The 16,145-nt window shown below is 34.8% G+C and overlaps 1 long non-coding RNA gene across 1 annotated transcript; it reads left to right on the forward strand.

Moving 5' to 3' along the window:
• Positions 1-583: 583 nt before the first annotated feature.
• Positions 584-974, forward strand: LOC132189164 (uncharacterized). Its single transcript, XR_009441012.1, has 3 exons — positions 584-662; positions 752-837; positions 952-974. It is a non-coding gene; the product is annotated as an uncharacterized LOC132189164 (long non-coding RNA).
• The last annotated feature ends 15,171 nt before the right edge of the window (positions 975-16,145 follow it).

Here is a 16,145-nt window from a genome sequence, read left to right on the forward strand (position 1 = left end):
AGAAATATGATAAGTATTGGGGAAATTTTTTGGCTATTAACCCCTTGTTATTTGTTGCTTCGGTGCTTGATCCACGTTACAAGATAAATGTCTTGGATTTTGGTTCCAGACGAATGTGGGTCTAGTAAAAGTAAAAGAAATTGTTACCAAATTAAAGGATGTCTTGAGCCGGTTATATGAGCAATATGCTAAGAATGAAAGTGGGGCTAGGTTTGGAAATGAAGAGCATAGTTGCACAAGTTCCGAAGGTGTGGGTGTGGGTACTAATAAGAAAGATGCTTTAGCTATTTACCATTCATTTCGGGCGTCCAAAAATGTGATGATGTGTCGAACAGAGATAGAGCAATATTATACGGAAGAGGTGGAGACTCCAAGTGACAACTTTGATATTTAAATGTGGTGGAGGGTAAATAAGCTAAAGTTTCCGGCTCTCGCTGAGATAGCACGAGATGTCCTGGCAATTCCACTTACTTCTGTTGCTTCTGAATCGGTCTTTAGCACCGGAGGTCGCATCATAGATCCTTTTCGGAGTTCTTTGGCTCTAAAAATAGTGGAAGCTCTTATTTGTTGTCAAAATTGGTTTAGATCTTCTCCCAATTTTCAGTATGTTGAGTCACTCTTGCCTGATATTGAAGATGAAGAAAGCTACAAGCTTGAGTCGGGTAATATTTGTTAATTTCAAATTTATTCATTATTCTAATTATTTGATTAAATTATTTTTACTAATCCTTTAAAAATTTCATTGTGGTAGAAATTTTGTCTAATTCCCTCACATTTGACGCGAATTAAGGCTTAATGGATGAACTTTGCGGGGTAATGTTTTGTTTAAAGTATTTGGTAAGTTTTTTGCATCTTATTTTTTTCTTATTTGATATTTATTTCTTACTCTTTAATATTAATTACTAATAGCGATTCACTTTATTTATGTTTTGATTTGTTGGATTATTGAAGGAAGCAAATTTAAGGAATTGAAAATAATCTATGTTTGAGGTGGCTCAAGGAAATTATTGTGTAACCGTGTTGATGTTGATGTTTATCCATATTGATCACTATCTTTATGTTTTCTCGCTTTTATATTTGTGTAATGGTGTTGCCCATGACTTATTTTCCTTTTGCTAAGTGACTTTAATTAGTTAATACTTTATTTATTATTTATTAATGAATTTTATTTTAATTTGGGTTTGGGTAGGTTTGATGTTTTTTTTTTTAAGTGATGGCATTTGATGGGATTTCTTTGCCTTTGGTAAAAGCATTTTTCATTAACTAGTTTTGCTAGTCTAATTAGCATTCATTATGTTAATTAGTCCATTTGCTTTGGAAAAATGTATTTTATAGTTAAAAAAAAAAAAAAAAAAAAAAAAAAAAGTTGAAGTGGATCAATATAAAAAAGCTTCAATTTTTAGCCCAAAAAACAAATATTTGGGTATCAACAAAAAGTATTTGGGCCCTAAAACAACTCATTTTTAATAAGTTATTTTAGCCCAACAAAAAGTATTTGGGCTCTCAAAAGTAAAAAAAACTCATTTTTGGTTTTTGGCCCAACAAAATAAATCAATATAAAGCTCTCGGTTAAATCGGTTAACCGGTTTAACCGGACCGTTTAACCGTGTACCGTTTTAACCGAAATTATCGGTTAAAATTCTTATTGGTTTGGTATCGGTTAATAAACCGTTTAACCGAAAATTATCGGTTAATAACCGAGAAGGTCCTTAACCGGACCGTTTCGACCGATATCCAGGCCTAATCCGTGTGGTTTTGATAAATGACCAAATTAGTCCTTCAGTCCGTTGACCATTAGTTGACTAACGGAAGTCCACGTCACTGACACGTGGATCAATTAAAATTTGACACCTAGCATAAGGATTACATCATCAGTATTCACACTGCCACCTAATTAAACAAAATATCAAATTAATAAATTGAAAAGGCTGAAAGTTGTTTTTTTAAAACACCTAATTAATCAAAACACCTAATTAAACAAAACAACTAATGATATAGTACAACATCAGCCTTCTCGATTGATATTCACGAACAGATGAAGAAAAAACTCCAACCCAAACCCTAGGCTCCATCTGGCTTCCTCCCCAACCCAACCCGAAGCTTCCACGGCAAAATCTCTGACGAACCCCACTCTCCAGCGACAAACCCAACGCCCCTATCAAAACACCTAATTAAACAAAACAACTAATGATATAATACAACCATGACGATTGAAACTGAGGAATTTCGAAAATGTATTTTGAGAGAGCGAAGCAGCCAACAGTTCACGAGAATTCACCCAAACACTAGCCTCCGCCCAACCCAACACCAGTCTCCGGCGTCCTCCCCAACAATTCACCAGTCTTCACCCCAACCCAACACCGCACCAACCTCAAGTGACTTTGCTTCCTCCCCTACCCACTGTTCGGCGACGAATCCCACTCTCCAGCGATAGACCCAATGATTGCATCTTCACCGAGCCCATTTGCATACCTTGACTCGTGGTATGATATTTTGGGTTGCTTTTATTGGTTTCTAGTTAAATAGTGAAGAACTACACATGTATTTAAATTGTTGGTAGGGCCTCTACTGCATGTGTTATTGGATTGTTATTTTGGGGTTGCCTAACAATGAATACTTTTTTGGATTGTTGTTTGGTTGGTGGACACATTGAATACTTTATTCAATGTGTGTTCTGTTAAGAAATACTTTATTCAATGGTCTTACTGCGTGTGTTAAGAACTTTTGTTGTTTTCTGCATGTAAAGTTTTTTATTCTTGTCTATATTATCTTGAATTTTGGAATTTTGTTAACAACTTTTATGAGTAATTTATTCAATGGGCCTACTACATGCATTTGTTAGGACCTTTTATTGTAGATTGAACAGTATACAATTTTTTATTCTTGTTTGTATTATCTTGAATTTTGGAATTCTGTTACAAACTTTTATGAGTAATTTATTTAGGAAACCAATTACTCCATGCATGTGTTAGAACCTTTTGCTGTAGACTAAACAGTATACAATTTTTTGTTCTTGTTTGTATTATCTTGAATTTTGGAATTCTGTTACAAACTCTTATGAGTAATTTATTCAAGAAACCAATTACTGCATGCATGTGTTAGGACCTTTTGTTGTAAACTGAACAATATAAAGTTTACTATTCTTGTTTGTATTATATTGAATGTTGAATTTACTGTTTAACAGTTCCTAGGGTTTAACATGCACGTAAGAGTCCAGTTACAGAAATAGCTAAAATACTCATTTGTTGTCAATGTACAGAAATGGCTGCATCTATTATTGATCTTTTTATTCACCATCATGGATCCTTTAGTGAACCAGATTTAGAATATGTGGAGGTGATGTGATACCTATAGAAGGTTTGGATGCAGACAGCATACATTTGGGTGATGTGGTATTTTTGTGACCAAAAATATCAATAATAAAAATTACCACTAGCAATAGAACGAATCCATTAGGATAGGGCTATATTGAGGGTGTCGAACCTCAAGGATTGCAGGAGTTTAATTATCAAAATTAAAAGATCAAAATTAACTTAATTAAAAGAGAGTGAATTGGTTGTGAGAATTTAAAGTGCATAAAATAAACGGAAATAAAAGGAATAAATTTATGAGAGAAAGAGTATGTATTGACTTCACCACGATCCGCACATCAATGGTTAACCATAATTAACTCTAGTATTTCATTCTATGCATGTTATAATTTTAACAAGAAAATAATCTCATACAATCAATGAAATAGCATAACTCATCTTCGGTTGGCACGGACCGTCTACCTAAATTACACTAAACTAAGGTGTAGTACGATCCGTCTTCCCTAGGTATGGTCTATCTAACCCTATTGATTGCATGCCAATTAAATACCATTGTATAACCATCATTCTTATGATCACAGAAAATAAGAAGGATTTGAGTTCAATAATAGTAAAATAATTTCTAAGACAAGATAAGAATTTTACTAATATTGATTTGGAATTTAAAGAACAACTGCATTTAATATGAAGAACAGAAATTAACTGTAACAATCCTCAGGGTTATACAATCAACATGCATAAATTGAAAGACTAGAAATTAAATACAATCAAACCATTGTGCTTGAAAAGGGCTACATCAATACCCCACAATTTGGGTTTAGCTGCTCATGATTTCCTAAGCTCCACAGACTATTTTACTGAATTTTACTCTAAAAGCGGTGTATCTGTTTACAATGTTTAGACCCCTATTTATAGGGATTAGGAGAACCCTAAAAACCCTAAAATCCCTGAGAAAAACGGAGAGCAGTCTCCCAGTCCAATTGGGAGACAGAAATCCAAGTCCACGCTGGAGAGGGGTTCTTGCCGTGCACTATACGCTCGAGTGCGCTTGATCCAAGACTTGGTGCGCTCGAGCGCAGTGCGGTCGAGCTTAGCTGGTGTGCGCGCGAGCGCAGGCGTGCGCTCGATCCTTGATCACAAACGTTCTAGCACAGTGCGCTTGATCCCAGGATTGCTGCGCTCGATCCTAGTTTCAGAATGCTCAACTTTTGGATCTTTTAACCCCAGTTTCCAATAGTTTGTCATATAAGACCTGAAACTCAAAAACAAAGCAAAATCAAACAAATAACAATGCTAAGGAATTAACACATGTAAATTAAGGGGCTTGAATGTGCAACATTCGGCGCTTATTAGGGAATATAACCAACATATTGGAATTGTACTTGGAGTACAATTATAAGGACATTCCAAGGCTGATGATGTACTACAAGTTTGACGATGAAACCAATGACTACATACGTGGGCTTACTAACGACAAAGACATCATGAAAATGCTCAAAGAAGGTGCTAGTGGGAAGAAAAACAGATTGCATGTATTTGTGACTGATACTATAGTTGAAGAAGTTCCAATTGAAGTCAAGTCTCCAGTGATGATGATTTCTCAGTAACCCGAACAAGTTTATGTGGAAGAGCCTCCACAAGAACATGTGCAAGAGCATCTAGAGGAGAATCAGGCTGCAAAGGAGTAAGCTACAAAGCAAAAGGGTAGTAAGCAAAAGTCTGCAAAACGAAGAGGTGCCTAAAAAACTAATTCACACTGAGGAGGGAGAGCATACGGGCTTGAGTGACTTTGAAGTAACGGATGGCGAGGAAGAGGACATTTTCTTAGAAAGGATGAAGAACGTATACGTCAAGCTAATGAGGATACAATGAAATGGTTTCACTCGTGGTATGAAACAGAGACATCTAAGAATATTGAGGATATTTCAAACGAGCCGAATGTAGATGATGGCAATAGTGATGGTGGCATCTCGAGCATAGATAGTAATGATATGAGTGAAGGGTCACCAAGACATGTTAGGAGGAAGTATCCTCAATGGATGGAAAAGGTTGACTTGAAAGAATTAATAGAATTGTATATTGGGCAGGAGTTTGTTGACCCCTGTTAGTTTAAAAATGCATTGCAACTGTTTGCAGTTCAAAATTCTTTTGACTACACCTACTTGCGCAATGAGAAAACAAGGGTTACCGCCATTTGTAAGAAAACTTATGCATGGAGAATACATGCATCATGGTCGAATGACAATGGCTGTTTCCAAATCAAGAGTTACATTAAATAGCATAATTGTGGGGCTCACTACTACAACAAGAGGGCATCAATTAAGTGGGCTGCACACCGATATTTGGTCAATTTTAGGGACCAACCGAATTTTAAACCAATTGCATTGAAGGAAATGATCAGAATGGATTATAATGTCGATATGACTTTGTTGGGTTGTCACTGAGCAAAGGGGATGGCATTGGATATTTTGATAGGGAAGAAAGGTAAGCAATATAAACATGTGCGAATGTATGCAAATGCATTAAGGAGGTGGAATACTGGCACATCAGCTTATATACAATGGGATGGAAGTTTCTTCTAACAAATGTATGTGTCATTAGCAGCCTGCAAGAAGGCTTCTTAGAGGCGTGTAGAATCATGATTTGTGTCGATGCTTGCTTCTTGAAGAGCGAGTTCGGTGGGCAGCTACATGCAGCCGTTGTGCGGGATGCAAATAATGGCATTTATCGACTAGCATATGCTGTATGTGAGTGTGAAGATCAGCATTCATGGACATGGTTTCTGAGCTGTTTATTGGAAGATATTGGCAATCTGCGAGTACACACTTGGTCATTCATGTCTGATCGACAAAAGGTATAAATTGGTTGAATATTATGTATTGTTTGTATTTTGTTTGATGAACAATTAACATGTTTTATGTTGTATTGGTAATCAGTGACTGCTCCATGCCATGGAGGATTTGATGCTTGGTCTGGAACATCAATTTTATCTCAAGCACTTGCATGCAAACTTCAAGAAATATGGGTTCAAGGGCAAGGCATACAAAGATGCTTTGGATGGTGCAGTGTTCGGGCAGCTAATGAGTTGCAATTCAAACACTACATGTCGGTCATTAGAGGTATGAGTGAAGCTGCATTCGACTACATTAGCAATATTGATCCATGGATGTCGCCAAGGCATGCATTTAGTGATTATAGTTGTAATGATATATTAATGAACAATATTGCTGAGTGTTTCAATGCGTGGATCATAGAGGCAAGAGATAAGCCTATATTGGGATGGATGGAATTAATAAGGTAGAAACTAATGGCCAAGTTCAATCAAAGAAGAGTTGTAGCATAAACTTCAAAAAATGTGATTTTCCCTAAGATTGTGAAAAAATTGGAGAGAAACAAAAGGGAGTCAAGAAACTACATTTGCCATTGGAGTAATAGATTGCAGTTTGAGGTCGACCATAGTCATGAGCCTAGGGGGATTGTTGATCTTGGGAGAAGAACATGTGGTTGTGGTAGATTTCAACTCAATGGTATTCCATGCTCTCATGCAATTTGTGCAATTTATGTACATAAGCAAGTCCCTGAGCAGTATGTCAGTGAGTGATATTTGATGGATACTTTTAGGAAGTTATGTGCCCTTGATATATATCCGATACCAGCAAATTACAATGAATGCCTATTGATTATGATATCGAACCTATACTACCCCTACACCAAAAAAACAAAGAGGTGGGCCTAGAAAGGTGAGAAGAAGAGGAGATGATGAAAATGAGCCTATTGAAACGACCAAGGTAACTCGTAAGGGGTATGGTGTACGTTGTGGAAATTGTGGTCAAACAGGTCACAATGTTAGGAATTTCCCCGAACCAGACAATCCAAACAAGAAGAATTGGCCCAAAAAGGTTGTGAAGACAAAGCGAAACAATGAAACTAGGGTTAGTTATTTGAACAAACTATTAATGTTGCCTTTATTTAAATAGAGTGTGTATTTATAACATTATTTGTTCATATGATGTAGCGACGAGAATCACAAGATGCAGAAGAATCCACCACCACTGTCGACAACACAGGCCAATTAGTCAACCAATAAGGGTGAGTAATGAATTCAGTATGCCTTTAGTTTTTAATGTCTTTAGTTTTAAATGTCTCTTGTTGATATGGATGTGTATGCATTTCAAATTGGAGGATCACAAGTGGGAGGACAATTCAACGCGGGATCACATTTAGGACAATATAGGGCAACTCAATAGATTATTGGGTTTTTGAATGGTTTTAGATGTTTGGATAGTGGGTCCAATGTTTGGGATGGATGTATTTTGGATGTATTTTGGATTTATGTATTTTGGATGTATGTACTTTGGATGTATTTTAGATGTACTTTTTAAAAATGTTGGAGTTGTTTGGGATTGATGTATTTTGGATGTACATTTGTGAAACACTGAAACTGTTAGAGTTGTTTGTAATAGATGTATTATGGAACGCTAAAGGCAAATTTCACATCATTTCTAGTTTTGGAGTAATCCTTAGTTTTGCGATTCTAGATTTGTTCTATTTCACTTAATAAGCAAATCTCTTGCTAGAATACTCAATACCAGAGAAGTTGCTCTATTTGTTTGTACATCCTCCTATTTAGCCATACATGATACATGATGAGCTTTTATGCAATGGTTTTTTGGATGTGATGAAATCAGTTTGCTACTTTCACAAATTTACTTTTCTGGTTGTTTGTAGATCCTCCTATTTAGCCATACATGATACAGGGATGGGCTTTTATGCAATGGGTTTTTTGGATGTAATGAAATCAATTTGCTACTTTCACAAATTTAGGGAGACAGAAGCATCGTTGTTTTGCAGTTTTTGGTTGTTATACAACAAGATGACAATTTCAGAAAAAACAAGTTGTTCTAAATTAAGAATATGCAGACAGATGAACTCAGTTCAAAAAAGTTTACATTTCATAAGTAGGGGTACATAATCATTTTACATTAGTTAAAAAGATACATCATTACACAAAATTCATTGAATAAGTGCGACACAAACAACCAACAACATCATATACCATGACAAAAACAAAGCATACATAAGAAATTTCTCTCTTGCTCTAAATATGGCATTTTTCTTCTCCAGCTCTCGAATCTTTTCCATATGTATGACACGTTCATTTTGGATTTGCTTAACCCTTGTTAAGTAGTTGTCATTTTCATTCAACAGATCTTTAACCCTTGCCATGCAACTGTCTTTTTCATCCTCCAACTCTCTAACCTTCTCAAACAAAGCAGGTAGAACCACCATACCCCTCTTACAAGTTGGTTTGTCATGCCATTTGAAAATTTTGTAGGCAGCATTCCTTTGCATAAAAAAAAATAATAATAAATAAATTTAATAAGTTATTTTAGAACTATAACCATTCTCAAGTGTTAGACAAGAAAGTGAATGATCTTCACTTTTCCAGTATTCTGACCCTATATGTTCAAACAGCAAATCTTTATGCAGATACATGAACGCATATTTTATAGGGTAAAGCAAGAAATTCGATAAAGGAGCCCAACCATACTTTTTTTGCCTCAAGTTCTGACAATTTAAACAAAATCATCCAACAAAGGCAAACCATTTGCTAACTACTAAGGCTCAAATCCAAAAAGGGCAATGCAGGAAGCAAAACATTGAATAAGACAAGGTAAAGCTATAGGAAGCAGCCTCATATATTGAGAACACTCTAATCCAAAACTGAAACAAATTATCAGAGCACAAAGTAACACGATCCCATAAGAAAGAAGGAAACAAAACAAATGATAACAATGCAAACAATGTTTTCTTCTCCACCTAACAAAAATGGTTCCCAACAATTGTTTATCTTCCCACATCTTCCTTAATTCTTAGGACAATAGACCCTAATATAATATAATCCAAAAGATCCTATATTCTAACAACTCCAGTTTAGAAGCTTGCTGAATCACGACCACATAGAGCAGGAATTGGAAATACCCATCTTCTTGAAAATAACATGGAAGGAAACCTAGCACCTTAATAAATCGAAGGCAAATTCATGCAACTTGTACACTTTCTAAAAACATCAAACAACTCACACAAATTTTAAACAACCAATTGCATGCAAACTTGAATGTTAATTACATTAATTCATAATGGATTTGTAGTGGAAACAAGATTGCTTACACTCAAATCGTAGGTGGCGCAACCCTAGAATCGTCTGCCAGGGTTGTCCGGAGTCATTGAAGTCTCCAAAGGTGCAGGTAAATTGCAATAACATACAAAGGACATTTCACTATAGTCCACTGACGAAGATCCAGCAGATGAATTCGTTTGCATCAAAATAAAACTGACTAAAAATACAAAAAATAGAACTAACTTAAAATACAAGAAATAAAACTGACTTAAAATACTAGAAATAAAGTTGACTTAAATTACAAAAAATAAAAATAAAAGAACGAAAAAAAACAATGAGAAAACAATTAAAATTTGCAAAATAGGTGTAGATTTTTCTTGAAATTTGTAAAAGAAAAACAAGGTGCAGATTTTTTGTAGAACAGACCTTCTCAATGCTGCGGGAAACTTCCCTTCGTTTCGAGCCGTACGTCCGACTTGATGCCATCACGTATATAGATCGGGCAGCAGAAGCAAACTTTGGTTCTGAGATTGACGGGGTCGTGGGTTTCTCGGATGGGTATTTGGGTCTGTCGCCGGAGAGTGGAGTTCGTCTGAGAAGGTTTTGTCGTTGTTGATAGGGGCGTTGGGCCTGTTGCCGGAGAGTGGGGTTCATCGGAGATTTCGTCGTGGAAGCTTGGGGTTGGGTTGGGGAGAAAGCCGGATGGAGCCTAGGGTTTTGGTTGGAGTTTTTTCTTCATCTGTTTGTGAATATCAATCGTAGAGGTTGAAGTTGTATTATATCATTAGTTGTTTTGTTTAATTAGGTGTTTTGATTAATTAGGTGTTTTAAAAAAACAACTTTTAGCCTTTTTAATTTATTAATTTGATATTTTGTTTAATTAGGTAGCAGATTATGTGGCAGTGTGAATAATGATGACGTGGCCCTTATGCCAGGTGTCAAATTTTAATTGGTCCACGTGTCAGTGACGTGGACTTCCGTTAGTCAACTAACAGTCAACGGACGGAAGGACTAATTTGGTCATTTATCAAAACCACATGGACCTCCTGTGATAAAAATCAAACCCTAGGAGAAAAAAAAAAAAGTAATGAAATCCTAGGGGGGTAATCGGTATTTAACCCTTATTTTATATATATTTCAACATTTAGCAATTCTTCTTAACTATTAGAATGATAATGAACTTTGTAACATCCAATTTTACTATTATAAAAGACATTTGGAAAGCAGACGTTTATTGTGTTCTTACATGCTCCCTCAAGATCAATGGTAAGGGACACATGTAGAGGTTAAAATTTAATGAAGAGAACCAAGCAATAGTCGATTTAGTAAAAGCATCTGCCAATTAATCCTTGCTTCACAAAACTTTGACTTGAAGTTTTTGGAAGCGACTTTGTCACAAACAAAATGATAATCTATATTTATGTGCTTTGTACGTGGATGGAAGGTCAAATTAGTTGTAAGATAAGTTGCACCAATAGTATCACAAAATAGTATAAGAAAAATATGAAGAAAAATTTCAAGTTCTCGAAAGAGAGATTGTAGCCAAACAAGTTTCACAACCATATTAGCTAGAGCATGGTATTAAGCTTCCATGCTTGACCAAGACATAGTTGATTGCTTTCAAGGATGACCATGAAATTAAATTGTTACCTAGAAAAAGACAATAACCCGTTGTGGATCTTCTATCATCACGACACCCAGCCCAATCAACTTCTAAAAAGGAAACAAATTGTGGTGTAAAGAATATATGTAGAGGAGGACCATGATTGATGGTATGCTTTAAGTATCTTAAAATTCTTTTAACAGCAACCTAGTGAGAAACATATGGATAATGCATATATTGGCAAACATGATTGACAACAAACGCAACATCAAGCCTTGTGAGAGATAAATACTGTAATGCTGCCACTGTATTCCTGTACAACATAGGATCCTCAAATTTGGTCCCTCAAATTTTCTTAAGTAGTAGCTAATATTAATTGGAGAGTAGCTGACATTAATTGGAGATGTGACTTGTTTTGCGGTGAGCATGTTAGATTGTTTAAGCACATTATAAATGTAGCGTTGTTGAGACAATAGCAACCCACCATTGGACTTGAAAGCTTTGACACCAAGAAAAAAAATGTAATCCTCCAAATTTTTAATCGAAAATCATCGTAATTGTTGAATGGGAGTGGACATTGTATATGGATTTGAGTCTGTGACAATAATATCATCCACGTTGAAAAACGTTATGCCGACTCCAAAAACTTGTTTATCACAATTTATACGGAATTAATACTATGAAGCAATAAACAATTTAATCACCCAAAATATATAAAGCAATAAAGAGGCAGACACAGATATTTTGGTTACGAACTTACTGATCTAAAAGTAAAACCTCTCCGGGGTAGCCAAACCCAAGAAATCACTATCAAAAGATTATCCAGAGATTACAGACACTAGGAACACTTACAACCCTTTGCAAGACCTTGGCTCTGTAAGATCGACAAGCCTACAACCCGTCTCCTTACTCACAATCTTCTTCAACATGATTCTCCTTTACCGGGCCCTTCTGATAGACTTCTCAACTATAGATTTATCAAAGGAATAACTAAAACTCTAAGAGATTCAATTTAACACTCACCACATATGATCTCTCTTAGCACGGCCTCCGACGAACTCTCTAGGGTGAAAATTCGTGCCTCTCTTCTATAATGATGTATATATATCAGTACATCAAACCCTAGACCTCGGCCCACTAAAAACACGTTTTTGGGCATAATAGGTACGGGGTGTCTGGACAGGTTAATGGGCTGTCCGGACAGGGCCTTGCAGAGCAAAAATAAAGTTCCTGGAAAGCCTGTCCGGACAACCTAGCATTGTGTCCAGACACCTGTAGTGAGGAAAAACAGCATTCTAGAAATGATGTCCAGTCTTGATCAACAGCTCCGATCGATGAGCGTTTATGGTCCGATTGAGCTGAAATTTTGTAGGGACGTTCATGACACATGAATATACATTATGAACGGTGGAGATTTGATTCTAAGCATTTTATATTAGTTTTTGAGCCCGTGAACAGTAATTTCTGCATTTTTGAATTGAATTAAGCCAACACAAGAACTAACACATGTAAATCATAATATAAGTTATCAGCATGTTAGTTACAAAAAAGAAGAGTGAGGAACCAAAATTGCTTGCTATGAACCCAAGCTCAAGTAATTTGGTATTGAGGCAAGAGAACCAAGCTCGTAGAGCTTGTTTAAGACCATAGCTTCTATCTTATAAAATCATGCATTTTGGCTACTAAATGACTATTCAGGTTTTCATTAAAACATGGAGACGTTCATATATTCATTCTCTTGGCTGTTTTCAAAACCCATGGTCTTCTAAGATAAAGTAAAAGTGATTTAAGAGGAGTGATGCATATGTTAAGAACGTTTAGCTATTTATACGTGTTTTTATGAAATTGCTTGACATGTGTTTTCATGGGTACGAAAATATTTTACACTATATGGACTTGGTTAACTAGTAAAGCAGCATGGTCACATTTTCATGGTTCAAATAAAATTTCCTCTACTTAAGCAAAACCTTCACATATAGGTTTAAGCATAACATATTATGTTTTTCAATATTTAAGCAAAACTATCACATATAGGTTCAAGAATCAAGTATAACATAAATGATAACTTTGAAAGATAGATGGACTACAACAATGGTGTGATTAAGAACACTAGGATAACTTAATGAGCATGTCTTATGAGTTAGTGAAGTATATGATGTGGTTTGAGCTCCTAGGAATGAATTGAAAGGAGACTTGAGAGGGGTGAATAGGAGAAGTAGGAAATGTGAGAATGGGGTAAAAATGCAAGTAATGGCCGTGTGTCTCTAAGGGGGGTAGGTTGTAGTTGAGTTTAAGCCACCAAAAAGTTGAGTTTGAAGTCCAATAAAGCTTGCTTGTCCCCCAAAAGAGTGAAAAAAATCACCTCCTTTTTTCCTAGGTTCTGTCATGAAAAGCATTTCTTTTCTCAAAACACTAGGTGGTCTCTTGCATGAATGATTTTTGATCCCTATGTTGAAAGATTTGAAATGGTTTTCTTAATTAATAAGTTGTAAAACTTTGGCCTACGAAAACAAAATTCAGTACAATCCGGCACCTTAAAGTTAAATTCTTAGTTCCGTCACTGTCGAACGTCACAAGAAGCAAACGTACATGGACACAGATTCTGAGCTTTCTCTACACAGGTACATCTACACATGATATATATTATAAGGGAAGCTTTCCACCTTAGAAAACCCATTCTCTTTCAAATTCACCAACTTGATATATTTCTCAAAAGAACCATCTTCTGCTTGGGGAAAAGGTTTCATATATATGAAATAATCCTCAAATACAATTATGTGATTGCATGCAGCTTTTTTTCTCACAAGACATGCAATATTCTAAGCAATACTTTGGCCCTTGGTTGAATGATGAAGATTTGGGATCGATATGGAAGCTTCAGAATCCTCAAGGTGCCAACGAATTTTGTAGTTTTACTTTCTCTTATTCTCTCAAATGTTCCCCATTTCCCCCCTTCTCAATTGGTATTATCAAAACCTTTTCCCCTTTGCATAATCTCTTTCTTCTTGTTTTCAAAAGCTTTGAACTCCATTTTCACACACACACAGAGATATATATATATATATATATACTTGGTAAATAAAAATATTATCCATTCTTTCTAATTATATTATATCTTCTCTTTTGTTATTACTATTATTCTTATTATGTCATGAATTCACTTCACTTTCTTTTAAAATATATATATATATATATATATATGCCTTGAATAACATCCACATAACGCACCCACCATTAATGCATTATATATATATATAATGCATTAATGGTGGGTGCGTTATGTGGATGTTATTCAAGGCACATCTAGATAAGGCAACCCAAATCTATATATATAGGAAGATTGCTTAAACCCACCGTCTATGTTTTGTGACGAAATAGCGTCCAGATTCATTGAACCAGAATTCAATGAACCTTTTTTGACGGAAACCTGGAAATCTGGAATCACACGTTTTGTGGTACACTTTACTTGCTCTGATCAGACCGCGACGCGAAAAACGTCGTCATTGATTAGTAAATACGTCCAGGTTCAATGAACCTTATTTTATTTTATTTTTGTTTTATTTTTTTTTTTACAAATTTTAACACTTCGAGTCTAGTCACTAGTGCGTGGTCTATGTCAACTTGATGGCATGTATGGATGCCAGACATTTTGGACCTAATTTTACGTATTACTACTATTTAATTAGAAAAGTATGCATCCAAATGAAGAATGTGAAAAAAAAAAAAAAAAAACTATATGAGATAGAAAAGAATAATCTGAAAACTATATGAGATAGAAAGGAATAATGTTAGAGACTATTTTTTTTATCTTTTTAAAGTTGATGTGGCTTTTAAAATCATCATTAAATTTTAGATTAATCATACTTAAATTTTAATCTAATAATGAATTTGAAAGTCACATCAACTTAAAAAAAATAAAAAGATAATGCCTAACATCTTGATAGAAAATTAGATCGGAGATTTGTTGGCCTTTTTGAGACAATTAAATGTAACCATAAATAAAGGACAAGAAATATTAACCTTAATTGGTGCTTTATTTTAATTTTTTGTCCATCAATTTACACAGCAATGCATAGAGTGATGATAAAGACAATATACGCTCGGCTGATTTAATATTTTAAAATAATAAAATAAAATATTATATTATATTATTTTAATTTAAAAAATAAAAAATAAAAACAAAACAAAACAAAATTTTACACCAGGCGTGCATGAATGTCGTTCCCCGGTTGCTGCATAAGGTAATTCGACCATTGGCTACAGTCCCTTAAGCCTGCACTTAGGTTGGCCCTCTTTATTTTGTTTAATAAGGAAAATGTTTTAGTAATTTTTTTTAAAAAATATAGCTAATTAGTCAACTGACCTTTCTATTCATTAAAGTTGGCACCCACTAATGCATTTTGTAAGACGCAATGAACATTAATAAATAATTTTTTAGCCAAAAAGCAACCCTGGGTTGATTTAGCAACACTTTACTTCTTTTTTTTTTCTTTTTTTTTTTCATTATTTAACAAAAAAGTAAAAATGTTAATAAATAATTTAATATATAAAACACTCAAAATTACTTTCATATTTATATCACATTATAATACATTTTCAACCAAAAAGTAATAAAACTGACTATGTATTTTCTGTATTAAACCATAATTGCCTGTTATCTTTAAATTTTTATTTCATTTTCTAATTGGAGAAAGGTTACAAATGAACTCTTTCCCCCTCCTTATTATTATCTTTAAATTAACAAGACAATATTATTCTTTTATTATATCCTATACTTGTTGATTTATTACTATTTTTATTTTGTTTGACCTAATTCATTTTTTATATTTAAATGATGAGTTATTATACAAGCATTATAAGCATAATTTTTTTTCCCACCTTGCAAGGTTCATGCTCATCAAATTTTAAATGTTTTTTTAGTGACATCAATTTTAAATTAAAGGCACGAGGCAGGACACTTGTCTTTCGTGGGTTGGATAAAAAAAATTAAGGAGAAATGATGTCCATCAACATATGTATGTCCCTAAAACATGGATTTTACATACATACATACATTGGGCCTATCCCATTATTCTTCCTTGACGCGTTGGTTTTCAATTTCGCCGTCACT

Source organism: Corylus avellana, chromosome ca8 (genome assembly GCF_901000735.1).
Source record: "Corylus avellana chromosome ca8, CavTom2PMs-1.0".
NCBI classification, from domain to species: domain Eukaryota; kingdom Viridiplantae; phylum Streptophyta; class Magnoliopsida; order Fagales; family Betulaceae; genus Corylus; species Corylus avellana.